Source organism: Dermacentor variabilis, chromosome 6 (genome assembly GCF_050947875.1).
Source record: "Dermacentor variabilis isolate Ectoservices chromosome 6, ASM5094787v1, whole genome shotgun sequence".
Lineage (NCBI taxonomy): Eukaryota > Metazoa > Arthropoda > Arachnida > Ixodida > Ixodidae > Dermacentor > Dermacentor variabilis.
In genome coordinates, this window is record NC_134573.1 from 187,831,391 (window position 1) to 187,853,741 (window position 22,351).

Consider the following 22,351-nt stretch of genomic DNA (forward strand, 5'->3'; position numbering starts at 1 on the left):
AGATCGTATCTCCCTGCCTGACGCCTTTCTTTATTGGGATATTGTTGCTTTCTTTATGGAGGACTACGGTGGCTGTGGTGCCGCTATAGATATCTTGCAGTATTTTTACATATGGCTCGTCTACACCCTGATTCCGTAATGCATCCATGACTGCTGAGGTTTCGACTTAATCAAACGCTTTTTCGTAATCAATGAAAGCTATATATATGGGTTGGTTATATTCCGCACATTTCTCTATCACCTGATTGATAGTATGAACATGGTCTATTGTTGAGTAGCCTTTACGGAATCCTGCCCGGTCCTTTGGTTGACGGAAGTCTAAGGTGTTGCTGATTCTATTTGCAATTACCTTAGTAAATACTTTGTCGGCAACGGACAGTAAGCTGATCGGTCTATAATTTTTCAAGTCTTTCGCGTCCCCTTTCTTATGGATTAGAATTATGTTAGCGTTTTTCCAAGATTCCGGTACGCTCGAAGTCATGAGGCATTGCGTATACAGGGTGGCCAGTTTTTCTAGAACAATCTGCCCACCATCCTTCAACAAATCTGCTGTTACCTGATCCTCACCAGCTGCCTTCCCCTTTGCATAGCTCCCAAGGCTTTCTCTACTTCTTCCGGTGTTACTTGTGGGATTTCAAATTCCTCTAGACTATTCTCTCTTCCGTTATCGTCGTGGGTGCCACCAGTACTGTATAAATCTCTATATAACTCCTCAGCCACTTGAACGATCTCATCCATATTAGTAATGATATTGCCGGCTTTGTCTCTTAACGCATACATCTGATTCTTGCCTATTCCTAGTTTCTTCTTCACTGCTTTTAGGCTTCCTCCGTTCCTGAGAGCATGTTCAATTCTATCCATATTATACTTCCTTATGTCAGCTGTCTTACGCTTGTTGATTAACTTGGAAAGTTCTGCCAGTTCTGCCAGGCCGCCATTGGAATCTGAACCGGGCAACGTTTAGCACTAGAACGTTATCTAGTGAGGCGAGCCTAGCAGTGCTATTGGAGGAATTAGAGGGCAGTAAATGGGATATAATAGGGCTCAGTGAAGTTAGGAGGACAAATGAAGCATATACAGTGCTAAAAAGCGGGCACGTGCTGTGCTACCGGGGCATAGCGGAGAGGCGAGAACGAGGAGTCAGATTTTTTATTAGTAAGAATATAGCTGGTAACGTACAGGAATTCTATAGCATTAACGAGAGAGTGGCAGGTCTTGTTGTGAACCTTAATAAGAGGTACAAATTGAAGGTTGTACAGGTGTACGCCCCTACATCCCGTCATGATGACCAGGAAGTCGAAAGCTTCTATGAAGACGTGTAATCGGCGATGGGTAAGGTCAAAACAAAATACACTGTACAGATGGGCGACTTCAATACCAAGGTAGGGAAGAAGCAGGCTGGTGACAAGGTGGTGGGGGAATATGGCATGGGCACTAGGAAAAGCAGGGGAGAGTTATTAGTAGACTTTGCAGAACAGAATAAGATGCGTATAATGAATACTTTCTTCCGCAAGCAGGATAGCTGAAAGTGGACGTGGAGGAGCCCGAATGACGAGACTAGAAATTAAATAGACTTTATACTCTGCGCTAACCCTGGCATCATACAAGATGTGGACATGCTTGGCAACGTGCGCTGCAGTGACCATAGGATGGTAAGAACTCGAATTAGCCTAGACTTGAGGAGGGAACGGAAGAAACTGGTACATAAGAAGCCGATCAATGAGTTAGCGGTAAGAGGGAAAATAGAGGAATTCTGGATCAAGCTACAAAACAGGTATTTGGCTTTAACACAGGAAGAGGACCTTAGTGTTGAAGCAATGAACGACAATCTTGTGGGCGTCATTAAGGAGTCTGCAATAGAAGTCGGTGGCAAATCCGTTAGACAGGATACCAGTAAGCTATTGCAGGAGACGAAAGATCTGATCAAAAAATGCCAATGTATGAAAGCCTCTAACCCTATTTAACCCTATAGTACAATTTATATTTAATTTTTTCATGGCGGCTATGCGCCAGTGGGGATAAGGAAACACCCCTGGGATAAAGGGAGGTGGCATGCCAAAGGGGGTCGACTGAACAATTTATTAAAATTGTGAAACAATCGGTACAAACACAGGTTCGACCCATGCGACACTTACATAACGGTAGAGTACAAAATACATTTCACTACCTAAGGTAGCAATTTTTAGCTGTGCTATGGTCGCTACGCTATGGTCGTTATGCTATATGATTGATTGAATTATTGATTTAATTAGGCGTCCCAAAGCAACACATGGCTACGATAGACGCCGGAGTAGATGGCTTCGCATCAATTCTGTCGGCAGGGAATCGAACCCGCATCCTCATTTTGAGCAGCAGAACGGCATAGACATTGAGCCGTCGCAGCGGGTAATAAGCCAAGAACAGCAGCACCCAAATTTTGCAACATGAACTGCGTTCTCGCTGCTCAATTCCACCAGAATCTTGAAATGGCATGGGGAGAGAGAGATAGAGAAAATGGAAGGAAAGACAAGGAGGCTAGCCGGTGTAAGTACTGGCTGGTTACCCTGTGCAGGGGAAAGGGGCGTAATAGGAATAGAAGGTACTTTTCTTGCCACATTGCAACGGTAACAGCCACAGAGGAGGTGCTTGATCGTCTCCTCGCAGCCACAGTTGTCGCAAGCAGGGCTGTCGGTCATTCCAATGCGGAAGGAATAGAAGTTCGTAAATACCACGCCAAGCCACAGGAGGCACAGAAGTGTTGCTTACGCTCGTGGTATCCCTGGTAGTAGACGAAGCTGGAAATGTGGGTCCAATCTGTGGAGACGTGCGTTGGGGAATTCACTGGTGTTCCGCAGAGTCTGTGTAATCTCGCATGCGAGGGAGCGACGCCTTGTGGATGCATCTGTTCTCCACAGTGGTTTTGATATAATATGGGCACCGTCGTGGGCCGATCGGGCGGCGTCATCTGCGCTGTGATTTTCCAGAAATTCCGCACTCACTGATAGATGATGCTGTGCCCCTTGTCGATTGCGTGACGGTGAAGTAGTCGGATGTCTGTGACTAATTGCACGTTAGGTCTGTGGTTGAGAGGGCACAGCAGACACTGGAGAACTGCCTTTGAGTCACAAACAATGGACCATGACTGTGATGATTCATGACCAATAAACTCCAGAGCAGCACGGATAGCTGCGAGTTCTGCAGCCGTCGATGATGTAATGTGAGACGTCTTGAATTGGATCATGATAGATTTCGCAGGAATTATCACATCTCCAGCTAAACTTTTGGAGGAGACGGAACCGTACGTACATGCAAACGTGGATATGTTCTCTATGCTTCTCTTGTAGGAATGAAAGTACTGTTTATTTGAAAGTGAAAGATGACATCTGTTTTCTTTTTGATACCGGGAATGACAAGAAAGGCTTGGATTGGGTGCAGGCACCACAGCGGTAGAGGTTGTCGAGCTGCAGGCGTGAAGTTTGACTGTTCCACGGTTAGCGGCGATACCCCTGCTAAACGCTGAACGAGGTCGAGCGGCAGAAAGGGAGGCGAGATGATGCGATGGGAGTCAAGCGATGTGCCAACTGATGTGCGTCGACATTAATGTACGTATTCATGGAGTGGTCCTGCGCGATGGCTATTGTTGCTGCCGTGGATGCACACCTGGGAAGGCCAAGGCATATTCGCAGAGCTTGAGCTTGCACAGATTGCAGGGCACGGAGGTTGGTTCTACCGGTCCCACCCTGTACAGGTAAGCTGTAGCGTAGGAGAAACAGGGACAGCGCGTTATAGAGTTGGAGCCTCGCCCTCACAGACTTTACCCCGAGGATGCTGAGGGCATGGGTTTTCATGGCTAGCTTCTTTTCTAAGTAGGACACATGAGGACTCCAGGAGAGGTATCGATCTATTATCACTCCTAAAAAGCGGTGCGTATGCTCGTAGGTGATTGGCTGTCCATTAATTCTGACGACGTACGGTCTCATTGCTTCTCGGCGGACGAGCACCGAAAAAGTCAAGGCGCCAGTGGAGAGCTTTAGCTGAGGGGACTCAAGCCGCACCCATGCCTTGGGGGCCGCAAACTCCATTGCGGACCATTTGCGCTCTTTTGTGCCCGCTTTGGTTTTGTTGTACGCCCGGCAGGTTGCACCCTCCCCCCCCCACCCAGCGCTTATGTCCCCTAAGAATTTTAATGATTCGACACGGCGACGAGAAGAGAGCGTGTTTAGGTTCAAGGAAGAAAGTGTTGAAGAGGGCGAAAAGTCGCGATCCTAACGATGACATATATATCGCCCAGCTTTTTTCTGTATAGCTTCTAGTTTATTAATCTCTAACTGCTTATGCGGGCTCCAAACTACAGATGCATAATCAAGAACAGGGCGTATTAGAGATTTATACATTAGTAACATTGTGTCTTTAGGAGGTCGGGTTAGCGTTCGCCTCAAGTAACCTAATTGTTTTAGTGTTTTACTGCATATGTAATCAATGTGTTTGGACCATGACATGTTATGCGTAAAAATGACACCAAGATACTTATACTCAGAAACCTTATCTACAGCACGGCCATTGAACGAGTAACTGAAAAGGGAGGGGGAAGATTTGTTGCAGAAAGACATCAGAACGGTTTTATTGAAATTAATGTTAATTTTCCAAGTGTTACACCAATCGAAAAACCTAGAAAACGACTCTTGAAGGCGATAATGATCATTAGAAGATTTAACCACTTCATATAGAACGGAGTCATCAGCATAGAGACGGATGTTAGAAGAGCAGTGAAGTGGCAATTCATTTATGTATAATAAAAAAAGAAGCGGCCCAAGGACGGAGCCTCGGGGCACACCTGATGTCACATCAACAGTAGCGGAGTCACTCGAACTGTACGAGACGAATTGGGAGCGAAATGAGAGAAAGCTTAAAATCCAGTTAACTAAATGAGGATTATTCAGTACAGCATTAAGTTTAGCAATAAGTTTAGAATGTAAAACAGTGTCAAATTCCTTCCAGAAATCTATAAAAATGGCATCAACCTGGTTGCCTACATCGAGGTTAAATGAAATGTCATGCGTGAACTCAACTAGCTGCGTTAACGTGCTAAAACCGCGCCTAAACCCATGTTGCATGTTTGACAGTAAATTATTTGATTCCAGAAAGAGCGTGATGTGCTTATGAATGATGTGTTCCAACATTTTGCATGACTGTGACCTCAGTGAAATTGGTCTGTAGTTCGACAAACACTGCTTGTCTCCAGATTTATAAAGAGGGAGCGCTTTGGCTAGCTTCCATGAAGAAGGTACAGTAGAGGATGATAAGGACTTTCTCAATATGACTGACAGATATTTTGATGACTACGACGAATAACGAACAAGGAAAGCGTTGTGTATCCCGTCCGGACCGGTGCATTTCTTAACATCCAGGTTTAATATAAGGTTGAGGATGCCTTCGCAGTTTATCTCAACGTCACTGATTGCTTCAGAAGAAACTATATTGGTAAGTGTCGGGATAAAGTTGTTATCGGAAACAAACACGGATTGGAAATACTTGTTGAAAGCATCGAATATCACCGCCGGGTCGTTGATGGCGTCATTATCTATTCTGAAAGAAGTGGATGAAGCATCGCGAGGTAAAATAGAAGACCAAAATTTTCGTGGGTTAGTTCTTAACAAATTGCGCAGCCGAACGCGAAAAAAGAAATCCTTGGCATTTTGCAACTTAAGATTGAGTTCTTTCTTTTCCTTAACAAATCTATCCAACGCCATGGGATCAGTGCCTCTTCTGGAACGCCTTAACCTTCGAACGCGACGGGACAAATGCAAGATATCACGAGTCATCCATGGAATGTTAGAATTTCTTTTCTTAGTTTTAATGGGCCAAAACGTTCGATACATGATTTGACAAGACGCTCAATGTAATTAGCAAGGCATTTGACGTCCTGGTTGTCTGCAAGTGCACTAAACGTATCGAAATGATGAGATCAGACATCAGTAATGGAGTTGTCGTCCGCACGAGTGAAATCAGGGAAACTAGTAAACGTGTAGGGAGATTTAGAAATTGGAGAGGAGAGTGACACTAAAACGCCTTTATGGTCTGAAATACCATGAATTACCTCGCAAGAAAAGTCACGTTCGGCTAGGTTAGCGCTTAAACAAACTAAGTCAAGGACGGAAGTTAATCTGGTTGCACTAGGAACAACCTGGGTGAGACCAAAGGACAAGGAAATGTTTATTAGTTCTTTACAAATAGCTGTGTCGCGACCGACTGCAGACAATGATGGCCAGTGGATGCCAGGGGCGTTGAAGTCACCCATACAGATAAAACTCGACGAAGTAATGTTGATCTCGCTCATGAAATTTGCAACCGGATGAAGAACGTCAAGAGTAGAGCCGGTGGGACGATATATAACACTAATCACAATACACCGGTTATGAAGGTAAATTTTACACCACACGGATTCTGTTTCTGGAGGAGAAGGCAAGACTGAGAATCGTAGATCCGACCGGATAAGCAGTGCCACGCCACCACCAGTACCACAAATCCTGTCTAAGCGCATGGCAACAAAACTGGGTGGAGTGAACTCAGATTCGTAAATACCATTGTACAGCCAAGTCTCTGTGATGCCGATAACAGGGGGGGAATGAATAGATATAAAGGACAACAAATCAGGAAATTTTTAAACAATACTACGTGCGTTTATATTCAAGACAACAAGGTACTCAAAATGACCAGGATGAATTCAGGAAGTGGATGGAACGGAAGTCAAATGGCCAGACTCAGAAGAAACACGTTGAGCGGGTGCCATTACTGATGAGTTCGAACTGTCATTCCAGTTATAACGAACCTTGTTAATGAAAGCATGATCATATCTCAACTTCACAACAGAACCTCTGTCCCGAAAAGAGGCTGATGCGTCCCAGATTTTTTTCCGAATTAACCGAACCCTAGAAGAGAAATCTTCTTTAATGACGACATTTGAGCCCTTGAGTTTTGAAGCGTTCCTAAGAACCTCGGTTCTGTCGCTGAAGTTAGAAAGTTTTAGAATGACGGGACGAATGTAACCAGTGCGTGCTCTACCGAGCCTGTTGCAGCGCTCAATATGAGGGCAGCTAGTCTTCAGCTGCTCAGTAAACACAGATGAAACTGCAGTCATCAGGGTGGTAGCGTTTTCATCCATTACTTCAGAAATACCGTGTATTATCAGATTGTTTCTACGAGAATGATTTTCAAGACTGTCATTATTTAAGACCAAGTCCGTTACCTTAGTAGTCAAGGCATTTATTTCAGCACGTAAATCACACAGTAAACTAGAGTCTTTAGACATAGGAGTGGATTCTAGTGCATGAACACGTGACTCTAAAACATCAAAGCGACACGCAAGTGACTGTTGAAATGACTTAATTTCCGCAACATCTCGTGCCAACTGAGTCTGCCCCTCCAATAATTTAGAGAACATTTCGGATACCGAAGGGGTCGTTTTTGTCATGGCTATCAAAGGAAGGGCGGCATCATCATTCTCATCCAGAGCGGAACCGGATCCACGCCTAGATTTAGACCGAGGGCCCGGGCCAGGGTTGATTTCCACATCTCCGCTCAAGAGGAGACAACTTGCGCAATAGAACGCATGCGAGCAGCACGATACAAGACGTTGTGGGCAAGGGAGCAGCAGCAGAAAGCGATCATCAGGTCGGATACACTCGGCATCAGAATAGTAACATACCTGCATAAAGAACAAGCAGCGATTAAACATGGTGCCGGTGCCGCTGCAGCCTAGCCATCTGAAGAGTCGATCCACGCGCTGGACATTTATACCGTCGGCTGTTGACGTCACAGACCGAGAGTTGTCGATGATTGGCTGATCAAAGGACCGGACATCGGGGTGACTGGCATGCTGTAGCTTGAAGTGAGACACGCCGAGGTAATCGCATATGGTAGCGATAGAGCAGTTCCTGGGCAAGCACTCAATGACATCCACGTGCTCGACCGCAAAGAGAGCCAAGTCAGACGAAGCAGTTCCAAGCCATGGGATGCCGCAAAGGGGGGGGGGGGGGGGGGGAGGGTGCAACAAGGAAGCCGAAGAACTGCATGAAGAACAAGCAGCGATTAAACATGGTGCCGGTGCCGCTGCAGCCTAGCCCACTCACGCCTAGGTTCTTCGCGGGCTGGTGTCGTGTCCTTGGCAGATTATGCAAAAGTCTGTCTTAGGCTTGAGAATCGCTTACAATCGCGGATGGCATGCGATGTGACTGCGGTTGGTGTCAAAAGAACGACACCAACCAATCTGCAAGAACATCAGCCAGCCGTCTTGTCACTTCTTGACTAATTGTCAGCATAAGTTCGGGTCCGCTTGTTCACATGAAACTGTGTTGGATTTCTTGCGTTTCGTACCCACTGCAAGTCTGCACCTGATAGACCTGCAGAGAATCGCAAACAGAAGATGCTTGCGCTTTTAACGAAAGGGCGAAGGAGATCTCCCGGGCACATGAGCATGTATCATACAGAACCTGCTTTATACGCCAGCGCACAAATTCCGCGTTCTTAGAATTGACACCCGACCCACAGTATCGAAAGTAACTTTAGTGTCAAATAAAAAATTGTTAAGAGTGATTTCCAATGATCACGCTTGCTAAGTGTGACCGTCTCATGTGTGAGAAGCGTTTGGTAGCGAGGGTCTACAAAATCGAAAATTTGTGTCACTCTGCTTTCAAATGACCTATATGAAGATCCACACAATATGAGTTGAGATTATCATTTTTTAATTAATTCAGAGGGGGGAATATTGACCAACAGTAGGTAATATCAAGGTGAAACTTCTCTATTTTGTATATCCCGCCCACAGCATTGATAAATGGGAGCGACGGCATTGGTTCACTGTTCTCTACTTTGTATTTGCCGCCCACAGCACAGTATCGATAAATCGGAGCAACGGCATTTGTTCGCTGTAGTTATGCGTATATAGGCCACGTTGGTTAAAAAAAAAGATACCGAGAAAAGCTAGATTTTCCATGGTTGCTTTGAAATACAATGCAGTTTTTTCCCTATTTTTTTGTGACTCTGCTATTAACTGGTCCCGAGCAGCCACTCAAAATCTGTGACGTCATGACGTCAAATCTGTGAGGCATTATGCAACAAAGTTGGGACGACGCTGTAATTTATTCAACACGGAGAACAAGCTGGCTCTAGGAAAGGATACCCAACAATGGATCACATCATGCCCTCAATAATGTAATTGAGAAATCTTCAGAAATTAACCAGCCTCTCTATACTGCTTTCATAGATTGCAAAAAAAAAAATCCCCGCAGGGTCGTCTGCTCCTGCAGGCGTTTGGTGTGTTGCGACACCACGTACCCGAGCACACGAGGGTTGGACCCTCCCGCGTGTGGCCGTGCGCTGCTTAGCTGTGTCCGGGGAAAAGGGAATCCAGGGAGTTGAGCCGATGCTAAGTGTTCGGACCTTTAAGGCCCCTCGATGGAGGCAACATACCTCTTTGGCCTCCGCTTCACGTATACGGTACCCCTGGGCTGACCCACCCAGGGTAAATAGGCTGGTTGCCTTTTACTGTCCCCCTCTACGAACTTTTTCTTTCCCGTATACTTTGTCAGCTGTCCTGTCTTTTCTTATCTTCTGTTACTTCTACATTTTCGTAGGTGGCTGCGGTTAACCTTGTGTGTATGCCCTTTCTTTGGTATCTTATATTGGGTTATAGCAGCAATGCATGACTGACGTCTGCAGCCTTACAGGTTACGTGCTACAGCGTCCCCTAATTGGGCTCCGTTGTGGGTGGCCGCCATTGCTGCCGAAAATGACCGAAGTATTATGGGAACACCTGCCTTTCCACGTTTATTGATCGTCATCCTCAAAATAGGCGACGCAACGATGGAATTCTAAGCCTCTTATAACCGAAATAAATTTTACCCCGATTTCAAGTTGTGATCATAATCATCATCATCATCATCATCATCATCAGCCTGGTTACGCCCACTGCAGGGTAAAGGCCTCTCCCATACTTCTCCAACAGCCCCGGTCATGTACTAATTGTGGCCATGTCGTCCCTGCAAGCTTCTTAATTTCATCCGCCCACCTAACTTTCTGCCGCCCCCTGCTACGCTTCGCTTCCCTTGGAATCCAGTCCGTAACCCTTAATGACCATCGGTTATCTTCCATCGATTTCCGACCATCGATTTCAGCGACCATCGATTTCAAGTTGTACACATCGAAAAAAACCGAAAAACCAGGTAGAACCATATCCCTATTTCTTGTTGCAAAAGGCTTGATTGATGCCCTTGGTCCAGGTTACAAGGTCTCCAAAATGGCGAGCGGCGACCTCCTGCTTGAGATCTGTGATAAAGAACAGCACAATAAACTAAACAAAATTGTGGCATTCGGAGACATTCCTGTTACCGTTTCACCTCGTCGGTCTATGAATACAGCACGCGGAGTAGTGTCTGATGTAGATCTGATCGACTTGTCCGAGACAGAACTATTAGAGGGCTCGAAAGAGCAAAATGTAACCAACGTACAACGCATCAGCATCAGACGAGAAGATAAGAAAATTCCTGCAAAAAAAAATTTGGGGTTTTACGTGTCAAAACCACTTTCTGATTATGAGGCACGCCGTAGTGGGGACACCGGAAATTTCGTGCACCTAAATCTAAGTACACGGGTGTTTTCGCACTTCGCCCCCATCGAAATGCAGCCACCGTGGCCGGGATTCGATCCCGCCACCTCGTGCTCGGCATCCCAACACCATAGCCACGGCGGGTACTTCCTATAAGGCACCTTATCCAGACCTTTGCCACTTGTAATCTGCCACAAACCATAGAAAGTGGATACACAAAGATACACAAAGAAGACCATACATCCCTAATCCAAGAAGATGCTTCCAATGTAAAAGATTTGGCCACGGATCGCAGAGCTGCCGTGGTGGATTCACATGTGCGAAATTTGTAGTCCAAGGCCACGCCTCAGACAAGTGTGAAGCGACACCTCACTGTGTAAACTGTGATGGTGAACATCTAGCATACTCCGGGTCTTGTCCCAACTGGAAAAACGAAAAGGAAATTATCACTCTAAAAGTACACGAGTGCGTCTCTTTCAAGGAAGCACGTAAAAGGTGCTCACCATTCCATACCACAATGTATGCCGATGCGACGCGTCAGGGGGCAGCGCCACACTGGCCTGCGCCATCTGCCCTGCCCGCGCACAGCGAGCCGCTGGCTGTGGCTTGGACACAATACCAGCACTTTTAGTGCCGAAAAAACCGGCGTGGCTCTCTCGAGCACACAAAACAAACAAAAAACCCATAACGGGGCCAGACGACGGTCCTGTTACCTAAAGTGCACAACTAAACACCTGAACACAGAACATTTCTCATTCTAACAAAATGGCTGTACAAATTATTCATTGGAATGCCCGTGGCATTCTAAACAACTCAGATGACATCAAGGAAACAGTACAAGAGTTTCACCCTAGGCTATTGTGCATTCAGGAAACACACTTGATAACATCAAATGCAAATTTCCTGACACAATACACATTATTCCGCAAGGATCGCGATAATGGCCATGCCGCGAACTGAACTCTGGCTGCCGCTCAGAGTTCAGTTCCTTGCCAACACCTCCACCTTCAAACTAATTTAGAGGCAGTAGCAGTTAGGGCAATTCTATTCGGCTGGCTGGTTACAGTCTGTTCACTCTACGTACCACCTGAATATCGATTGCAACGTAGGGAACTTGAAACGCTTGTCAATCAGCTCACTGAGCCATTCATTTTAACCGGTAAGTTGAACGCCCATAATACGCTGTGGGGCGACTCGGGATGCGATACAAGAGGGCGTACTGTAGAAGACTTTCTTTTATGTACCGGTGCGGTTCTGCTGAATAAAAAAGAACCCACATTTTATAGCACCACACCTAAGTCATATTCTTCAATAGACTTAACCATAGCCTCTCCATCTTTGATGCCGTACCTTGATTGGAAAGTCGTAAAAAACCCTTACGGAAGTGGCCACTTCCCTATTCTCTTAAATTTAACAAAACGAGCTGATTGCCCTCCACAGATTCCCCGATGGAAAACCGACTCGTCGAATTGGGAACTGTTTCAGAAGATTACGTGTTTACAGTGCGATGATTTGGTTTCTTTAAACATAGATGATTCTGGTGGCATATTTGACACATTTTATTATGGACGCCGCTGAAAATGCGTAAAGCAAACTAACGGACTTGCTAATAAGCGTCGTTTACCTTGGTGGAACGACGAATGCAAAGTGGCACGGAAAAAACTAAATAAAGCTTGACGCCTGCTTCGTCACTCTCCAACTGCGGAGAACCTCATTAATTTCCAGAAGGCAAAATCACAGGACAGGAGAACACATTGACGTGCTAAGCGAGAAAGTTGGGAAAGGTACATATGTAGTATCAATTCGTACACGGATGACCGTAACGTGTGGAGCATGGTGAAAAGACTAAAGGACAGGGAAACACAACCGCTTCCTTTAGTAAACGTTCGTTTCGTCCGCGGTAGAATTTACAAACAGGCGTACCATGTCCTCACGCGGTGCCCCCTAAGCAGCTTGGAAACCCTCGTGTAGACCCCCGCTCACGCGGCTGTGCCCGGCAACGCGTCGGCTCACAGTTTGGCTCGAGATCTCGCGCGCCGAGCCTCGTCCGCGGATGCGGACGGCGTGAATGAGGAGGAGAGACACGAGGAACCCTGCGAGACTTATCATGAAATAGCCCATAGGTATCGCTTGAGGCGTCGCGCGCTCCTACCACCGGCCAAGCAACTCGATAAAATGCAAGCGGTCGCTTTAGGCGACTCCACACAAACACATACCCACACCCAAAGTACATTAACAAAATCGCAGGGGGCAAGGAAAGCGACCAATGTAGGCTGTAGGCTCTGTTCACAAGCAGGAACACTCACACACATAATGTGGGAATGCAGCTCGCTCCCATTTTCTCCTCCCCCCGCCAGCAGCGAGACTGACTGGACAGCCTGGCTCAGTTCCGGGGACGTCGACAGACATTTTGAACTGGTGGACTGGGCGGAGCAGACCAAGCAGGCCAAGGGCCTTACTTGAGCCCGATCCCTCAGCCACGTTCCACTTTACCCTTCCCCCTTTCAATAAAGTTTACCATCACCACCACCACCACCACGTCAAAGCGACACCATGAAAGATCAGGCAGATTTCCTGGGCAAGCATTTTCAAAATATTTTAGTGCATCACACTATGCGCCAACTTTCCTAAAGTTGAAGGAACGCATAGAGCGAGAGCGCCTTGAACGAAAGTGCGCAGATAATGAGCCTTACAACCGTCCGTTTAGTCTCGCTGAACTGAAGGCTTCTTTCAGGTCCTGCAGCAACTCAGCTCCAGGTGGTGACCGCATATTGTATGCAATGGTCAAGAATATGCACCCAGAAACATTGAACACACTTGTCACTTTACAACAGCATGCATGCGGGTATCTGGGCATATTCCATCCTCATGGAAAGAAGCCATTGTCATCCCAATTTATAAGCAACTCAAAGACCCCGCATTAGCCAGCAGTTATAGGCCAATAGCACTAACAAGCTGTATGTGTAAGTTATGTGAAAAAATGGTGAATCGGCGTCTAATCTGTTTCCTGGAAAGTAACTGTCTGCTTGATCCCCTTCAATGTGGTTCCGGGGAAGGTAAGTCAACAATAATAATAATAATATTTGGGGTTTTACGTGCCAAAACCACTTTCTGATTATGAGGCACGCCGTAGTGGAGGACTCCGGAAATTTTGACCACCTGGGGTTCTTTAACGTGCACCTAAATCTAAGCACACGGGTGTTTTCGCATTTCGCCCCCATCGAAATGCGGCCGCCGTGGCCGGGATTCGATCCCGCGACCTCGTGCCAGGTAAGTCAACAATAGACCACCTTGTTCGCATTGAGGCAAGCATTAGAGATGCTTATATACACAAACAAGTCTTTCTCTCTGTATTTCCCGACTTGGAGAAAGCCTATGACAGAATATGGCGACTCGGAATCTTCCGACACCTCTCTGCGATGGGCGTACGCGGCAGTATGTTAAACATGATAGCAAACTACTTGTCTAACCGCACTGTCCGTGTTAGAGCGGGCAATGCCCTATCCAGCCGTTTCACTCAAGAAACTGGTGTGCCACAAGGGGGCATGCTTAGTTGCAACCTCTTCATTGTGAAAATAAATTCCCTTCACAAAGCAATTCCATCCTCAATGTTTTATTCAATATATGTGGGTGATGCGCAACTAGTATTTAAGTCTTCTAACCTTGCAATCTGCGAGCGCCAAGTCCAACTCGGACTGAAGAAAGTCTCAAGATGGCCAAATGAAAATGGCTTCAAGCTAAACCCCCTCAAAAGTTCCTGCGTACTTTTTCCTAGAACGAGGAGCTTTTTACAAGATCCTGATATTATGCTGCATGGACAACACATACCACTGCACACTGAACATAAATTTTTAGGCGTAATACTCGACTGAAAACTAAACTTCATTCCTCATATCAAGTATCTGAAAGCTGAATGCTTGAAAATACTGTCACACACAACATGGGGAAGCGACAGGAAATGCCTCATGAAGTTCTTGAGGAGCCATCATGGTTAGACTACGGTATTGCTCTGGTACACCCAGTTCTCTCAAGATGCTGGACTCTGTGCATCATCTTGGTATACTCCTCGTCACCGGTGCCTTTAGGGTGAGTCCGGTTGAAAGCCTCGAATCGAGTGAATGGTCCCTGGATCTGCAGCGTTCATATTCTACTTTTAATTATTTTCTGAAAGTAGATGCTAACGAAAACCATCCTTGTTATCCCACCATAAACGATATGACCTCTGCAACGCTCTTTCATAACAAACCTACAGCCAGAGAGTCATTGTCAATCCGTGTGAGAAAGCTGAGCGAGGATATGGATGTTCCTATTCATGAAAATCGTCTAATGGCTTCTGCCAAGCCATTTCCGCCGTGGCTGTGGCTCATCATTTACTGCGACACGTCATTTGTGGAGGTAACAAAGCGCGCTCCAGAGGCCCACATTCATATGCATTTTCTAAAATTGCAATTTAAATCCTCGTGTCCAGAATATTACACAGACGCGTATAAATCGCATGCTGGCGTGTCGTATGCAGCCGTCGGCCCATTCTTTTCGGAGTCCAATGTTCTTCACCTTCACACAAGCATCTTTACAGCAGAGGCGTATGCACCATGGTCGTCTACGAAACACATCAAACAGATAAAACTACGTAAGGTGGCCATATACGCAGACCCATTAAGCGTTGTAAAAACATTGATGTCATGCTGCAACCACAGAAATTCAGTAATTTCAGACCTTTTCTCTCTCCTCTGTACTATTTACGCCTTTGGCCAACATGTAACGGTGAGATGGGTGCCTGGACACAGATGTATTGAGGGTAACATCCTGGCAGACCGAATTGCAACCTCTTTAGACACGAAAGCTTGCAACATGCCCGTAGCCGTTCCGGTCTGAGATCTAGAGCCATACTTACGGAAAAAACTGAGAACCTTATGGCAGCATAAGTGGGACGCTGAAATTCTTAATAAACTCCACGTAGTTAAGCCACATTTAGGATACTGGCCATCACTGACCAAGTCCAGACGAAGTGATGTCCTATTATGTCATCTCAGAATAGGGCACAATTATGGTACAAATAGTTTTTTGTTGACTGGTGGTGAACGTCCAGTGTGTAGTAGATGTCGGGAGATACTCAGTGTTCAGCATGTCTTCCTAGAATGTTGCGAAACAAGTCGAGAGGAAAAGACACTTCTCCTTAGCATATATTTATTATATACCACTTCACCTGGCACTGTTTCTAGGCGGAGGACCGCTATTTGACATGAAATCCATTTTAGACTTTTTAAACGACGTTGACACGCTCCACGTTTTCTGCCCTAGAAATTCGTAACACGGCCTCTTGCGAGAGGTCACGGTTGTGATGTCAACCTTTGTTATAGCACATGACTCCGGGACCTTGCACTCAAGGGACCCGCTGAGGCTGTTGTGCTACTTGTCATCAACAATGTCCATTTTTATGCATGTAACGCTATTACACCCTTGTTGCACATCATATACTCATAGCATACCCCACTTCAGTCATTCTCATATTTTTAATCCTTATATATTTTAAGCAATTTACAGCTCTCAGTTTTAGGCCTCTATACAGCCCCGTCACATGTGCCATTAGTCCATTGAGTCTCATCGTCACTGCCTTGGTGCTCTTTGGCCACACTTGGCCCTTGCACCATTAAACACTACGTATCATCAGATTGCAAAAATGCGCTCGATTCAGTAGAGGTGCGAGCAGTCATGGAGGCATTGAGTAGTGAAGGAGTAGAGAAAGCATACGTGAATATTCAACAGATATCCATAAAACTTCCACAGTAATCTTAATTCTTCACGAGCAAAGTGGAAACTTAAAAGAAAGGTCAGGCAAGGAGATCTCCAATATTATTAACTGTATGCTTAGAAAAAGTGTTCAAGCTATTAGACTGAGAAGTATTAGGAGTGAGGAATAACGGGGACTGTCTCAGAAGCGTGCAGTTTGCAGGTAAAACTGACTTGTTCAGTAAGGATGGAGATTATTGCGACAAATTACTATAGCAGACAAAATCCAAGATTATGTTTCAAAATTAATATACGGAAAGCTAAAGTAATTTTCTATAGCCTGGCAAGAGAACATAATGTTGAAGACAACTAAATTACATCAAATCAACAAATACATATGCAATAGACAAAAAAAAAACTTCGTTAGAAGACGAGAATTTCAGCTTTGACTGAACCGCAAAAAAGAACTCATCAGGCAGATAATTAAATATTTTTGCCACATAGACACATCGCTGTGCATCACCATATCTAATTAATAAACGAGGAATTTCGGAATGCTTGATGGCCCTCGAAAGTTGTGGGGGTATATGTACGTCTCTTTTAATCGTTAATTCCAGAAATTAGGAAGAACCACTGTTCTTGAATGAATAAAAACTTCAATGAAGAAAAGGCCAATTCCGAAAAAAATTAAGCCCATCCGACACTTTGCACAGCCACACGCAAGACTTTACAAGACGTTTTTTAATAGATTGTCGTGTTTGTCATCGCAGTGAACTGAAAGCGAATGCAGAGATTCCGCATCGTAATACATTCGAGCGCCTCTACAAGAAAATGACCTGTAAACAAAGTAACAATTCTGCCCCGGCTTGTTGTGAACTGCGCCGTGCGTGACTTAAAAATGAAGTGACCTGTATAAAGAATTATTTCGGAGGCATCAAGCACTTCGTTGTATGAAGGCATTCGACTTACGCTGCAGCCGGAGCATGCACCGCGGTTTGCTTTGCTGGTAATGGCGTGAAGCCTTCGACAACGAAGAGAAATCAAGCGACACTCCCAAGTTCACCACGAAGACACGCCAGGTGCCAGAAGACATGCCACGAAGATCCCAGAGACGTGCCAAAAATAAAGCCAGAATACCGCGCATAGTCTATGCATGTACATGAAACAGCGCTGATCCTGCAACAATACTGGGATATTTTATTGGTGCGCTCTCTTTAAACGTGTTCGAAAACATACTGACTGTGTCGACGATTATTGATATTTGCGTTAATACTTCACAAACCCTTGCATTCCACCGTATAGTGTATTTTGCAGGGCGCTCACGTCATTTTCATAACTTAAATTCTTTGTTAAAATTGCCATATCGTCTTATACTGATAGCCAGTATCTTTAGTAAATACTAGTAAAATATCATTCATGCATATATACACAAAGGTAATAGCGTAGATCCCTGTGGAACACCAGCTCTAAGCCGTTATCTCACGGTTTTGTCGGTGATAACTATCCGCGACATTCCACACAAGTAGTTTAGCAGCAGTATGTTGTAAAACGATCATCTGGGGCGCGATCGGAGATATTTTGTTCGATACGCGTTCTGTTCAGTTGCTGCAACGTCACAAAGTTGCAGTATGCAAAATTTGTGGCAGCGGGGCGGAGAGAGCAGCCAATCAGGAAGCGGTGACCTCCCCGGAAGTTTACTTCCGTCGTTTGTCGTCTGCTTGCAAACAGTATACTAAAAAAAACCAAATGTTTCTCGTCTTCCAAATTAATTAAATCTTTATCTAAAAAAATGTATTTTTTCTTCTCAAGCCCAAACACGTCTTCAAATAGTAGTACGTGTGACTACTGCAATTTATAACTATTAGGTTCTTTGCGTCGTCCCTAGGTGGTGTCGCGCACAGCGAGAAGAAAAAAGAAAAAAAAAACGACGGGAAGAGTGGCGCACTTTTCAAGAGGCAGCGACAACATTCCAGTGGCTCGCTGGCACCGATGATGTTGTCGATTTCTCTGTACAACCAACGAATTATTTGTTTCGAGAACCAAAAACGACGCCGGAATTCACTTTCTGCCATTTCTTCAAACGCGTTTCGCACCGCCACCCGCTCTCCTCCTTCCTCTAGAAACGCCAGCGCAACAACCTAAGTTCCCAACGGAAGCGCCATTTTCTCGAATTAAACTATGGATTGGATTCAAACGTGCCATTCCGCAGCCGAAAAGACCGCCTGTTGGATCCAATCCAATCCACCGGACGCGCCATGCGAAGCCGTATGATCGCTCCAAACTTCCCAGCTCCCGTCGGGTTCGGCGCCTAGCAGACGAAATGCTCGGTGGGAGGATGATTGACAGGAGCGTGTCGTCATTTTGACGTCACCAAAAACGTGGCCGCGCCCCGCGGCTGGCGACGTCGGCGCGGAGTAAGCCAATCGCGCGCGCCGGTAACCGAACTAACGCGCTGAACAACTATCTCCGATCGCACCCCTGAATTCCATCAAAAACTTTTTCGCCAGTAGAATACTATGGTTCACTGAGTAAAATAATTTTTTCTACATCTAGAAATATTGCACAAATGATTAAGCTATTGTTAAGTGTGGAATATACTTCACCTTCGAATTCTTAAATTAATGCTACGGTACCTCAAATTGCAACGAAATGAAACTGTCTGTACGATCAAATCGAAAACTTCTTTAAAAACGAAGTCGTGCATTCTTACATAAAAATTTCGAATATCTCGGAAAGTAACGGTAAAGTTCATGCAGTGGCTTCAGATACTAACAGCTCTCACTTTCTCTGAAATAATGGCGGTTTCTTAAAAAAACATTTAGCAAGAAAGTCTAAATGTATGAAAATACGGCAAAGTTTCTTAGCAGAGTGCGAAATGATATGCCGGATATTCCTGGAGGATTAGTTTGCCGAAAACTAAAAATAATCAATTTTTTGGTCAAGAATTGCTAAGCTAAGCAAGGAAGCGTTCGCCGACACAGATTATTTCAACGCGCAATTGTTTTTCTTTTCTGACGAAGCGTTTAATAACGACGCTAATAATCAATCAGTGATTGTTTACACATTTATTAACAACACTGAGGTCTGAGTGCTTGTGCACAGAGAAACAAAAACAAGAAAGTAGAAATGTAAAACAATTACGACTAAAAGTTGTGGGATAAAGGAAATAGAAGGGAAAAAACTGGATAAACGGCTACATAATGAAGAACAATGCAGCAATAGCGCACAATTGAGAGGCATATACAGGAAAGAGTAACTACGAGAAGACAGGAGAGGAGGCCGCTGGGTCATTCCACGTGAAACATCCCAGACCCCAAAAGCGACTATCGCCGATTCTCTTTGAAAAAATTGGGCTTGATTGTTGCTTGCGAATGAGGTTTCACCAAAGCACTTTTCTCGAAAAAAAAAAATGTTCGATGTCGTAAGCGCTCTTTGAAGTTTCCGCGAAGAAGCAAATATTGTGTGGAGGTAATTTTATTAAAATCAAGTGTGAAAGTAGGCACATTGATAAATCTTGTTTCATAATATTCTACTGACGTGGGTCTGTCTTGTGACATCATAGGTGAACACGCTTATGAATTTTTTGCGTTTAATTGGCGCAGTAAAAACGCAAAGATTCTGTGTTCTAAGAATTCTTTTACACAAATATTGTTAATGTTTCAGCCGCAATATCTTTTTCTGTTCTTTCCTGTAGCTATAGTTTAATCTATACTTTTACAAAAAGTACTTTTCCAGAAACTTACTTCTGAAATTGCCAAAAGTCACTTTTTGACGACGCACTTCCTCTGTCAAAGGCTTTGCTGATGTCGCCGCACACACCATCAACTTGCTTGGTTAACGTGGCAAGCGTGGAGACCTGCATCATAAAGCTGTCAAGGCTGGTGATCATTGAATGGCCAGAAATAAATCTGATTTCAAACGAGCTGGTTTCGAACGAGACAGTGACAGTGACAAAAACGAGCTGGTTTCGAACGAGACAGTGACAGTGACAAGAACTTTATTAGAGTGTCCTGAGGAACTTGACTGGGGGGAACCGAAGGCTCCCCGATCAAGTTGGTGGCTCCGCCCACGACGGGACAGGGAGATGGTGACTCTCCGCGACGTCGCGGGCCCTCTGGAAGGCCTGTAGTTGGCTTGGGAAATCCGAGCTCTTCAGCAAGGCGTCCCACTTGGACTTGTTATGAAAGCCGGAGCCCGCGTTGTACGGGCACAGCCAGAGCATGTGGTCGAAGGAGCAGCACGCGTGACCGCATTTGGAGCACGATTGCGGGAAGTTCGGGTCTATCCTACTAAGCGCTCTCGGCGTGAGGTACGATCCCGTCTGTAAAAGCCTGAAAGTAACAGCCTGAGCCCTGTTCAGTTTCGGGCTGGGGGGAGGGAATTTTCTCCTGCTGTGTTTGTAATGGGACGTAATTTCGTGAAAGGTTGTAAGTTTATGAACGAGAATTTTTTTTTACACAGAACAGTAATACACTGTGAATGGCTAATTCGAAAATCTTGGAAATGTCAGAGAGGAGAGAAATCGGCCGATAGCTTTTGTCATCCATTTTGGCGCCGGGTTTAAAGACAAGGAAAACGCGAGTGGTTTTGCAAGCGCGTGGAAAAGTGAAATTATTCAAACAATGATTACATTGACGTTAGCACAGGTACAAACACACTGCCGCAGGCTTTAATAATAGCGGCTGGGATGTCATCTGGTTCACAGGACAAAGATGGCCTCAGACGCCTGAGACATTCGCTGATGAGATTCTCGTCGAAGAGCACCATGCTGGAGATTCCAGCAGAAGAGCGCGGCTGGTGGACGGTGCTGTCGAGTGACTGATTATCTATACACAAAGGAGAGATAAACAGCGGACATAATCAACTGCTTGCACTTCTCCACCACAAGAGTCGAGCAGTGGGATACGACATCCATGTTTGCTGGAGCGCCTACGAAAGTGGTTAGACGAGCTGTTGTCCAGTCACTCCGTGCGAGACTCGTTATCCCACTTGTACAGGTAATTAATTACAGAGGGACCTCAAGAGCGGGCGGAATTCTCCAAAACCACTTTTTAGGCTTCTGGCTTTTCGGTGGTCACGCCCTCTTTACGCTTTAGAGAAGATCCGCAGAGAACGATCTCGGTAAACCAATGGACCTGTTCAACTTTAGTGAAAAACTTGAATAGGCCAACATAGTCACCAGATTTGGAAGCGGGGGAAATAACTCGCAACACCTCAACCGTTATAGCGTATACGGCCAACAAAGACGCAAGTATTTTAAGCAGAGGGAACGGGGGGGCGAAACTTGTCAGGACGAACTGTCAGAGTGTGACACTGATACGTTCCGCAGATTTGACAGGCACAAAGACTAAAATATTACCATATGTCAGTTCTCAGTTCTCAGTTTACAGCTCAGTACAGATACAGTTTACAGTTCTCAATTATGCTGCTGAAGGGAGTTAAAGGCTAGGGAATCTAACAACGAGTAACATTTGTTCGATGGTGATGATGATTATTATTGTCGGTACTATAGCAATATAGTTTAACGTATTTTTAATGCGTGTTGGAGAGGTTGGCATCATGGGTGATGCCTGCTACTGCTTCGCTCTTAGGCTACGGTACATAGTAATGATAGGCCGGTTCAAACAAAAATATAAACAAACGAGATAGAATAATAAAGTAAAATGCAAATAAAAGTCGGAACGCGCTGACGCATGGTTCCCATAAAGTTCAAATTAGCTTATTCTACGCTACAAATAACACAATGAATTTGAAACTCCGTAATCTTAATTGTCATTGCTTCCTGTCTTAATTAACATTCCTTAATATGCTATCGACATATTAAGTTTCCCGTTTGCACACACCCTTAAACACTGAATGCACGCGCGTCTATTCACGCCAGTTGATACAATTCAACAATCACCAAATAGAAACGCAGCATTTAACGACAGTGATTCATTGCTATGCTCATGCCGCCGCGATTGTACGTGTTGTGAATATGGTGGCACGATAAATATAAGTCGTCGCGTGTTTGTTTCTCTGTGCCGTCTGAATTTAGCG

At 45.2% G+C, this 22,351-nt stretch overlaps 1 protein-coding gene across 2 annotated transcripts in view; it reads right to left on the reverse strand.

Annotated features, from left to right (window-relative positions):
• LOC142585966 (uncharacterized) overlaps positions 1-22,351 on the reverse strand; it is a 219,347-nt gene that overhangs the window by 87,266 nt on the left and 109,730 nt on the right. The window lies entirely within an intron of this gene.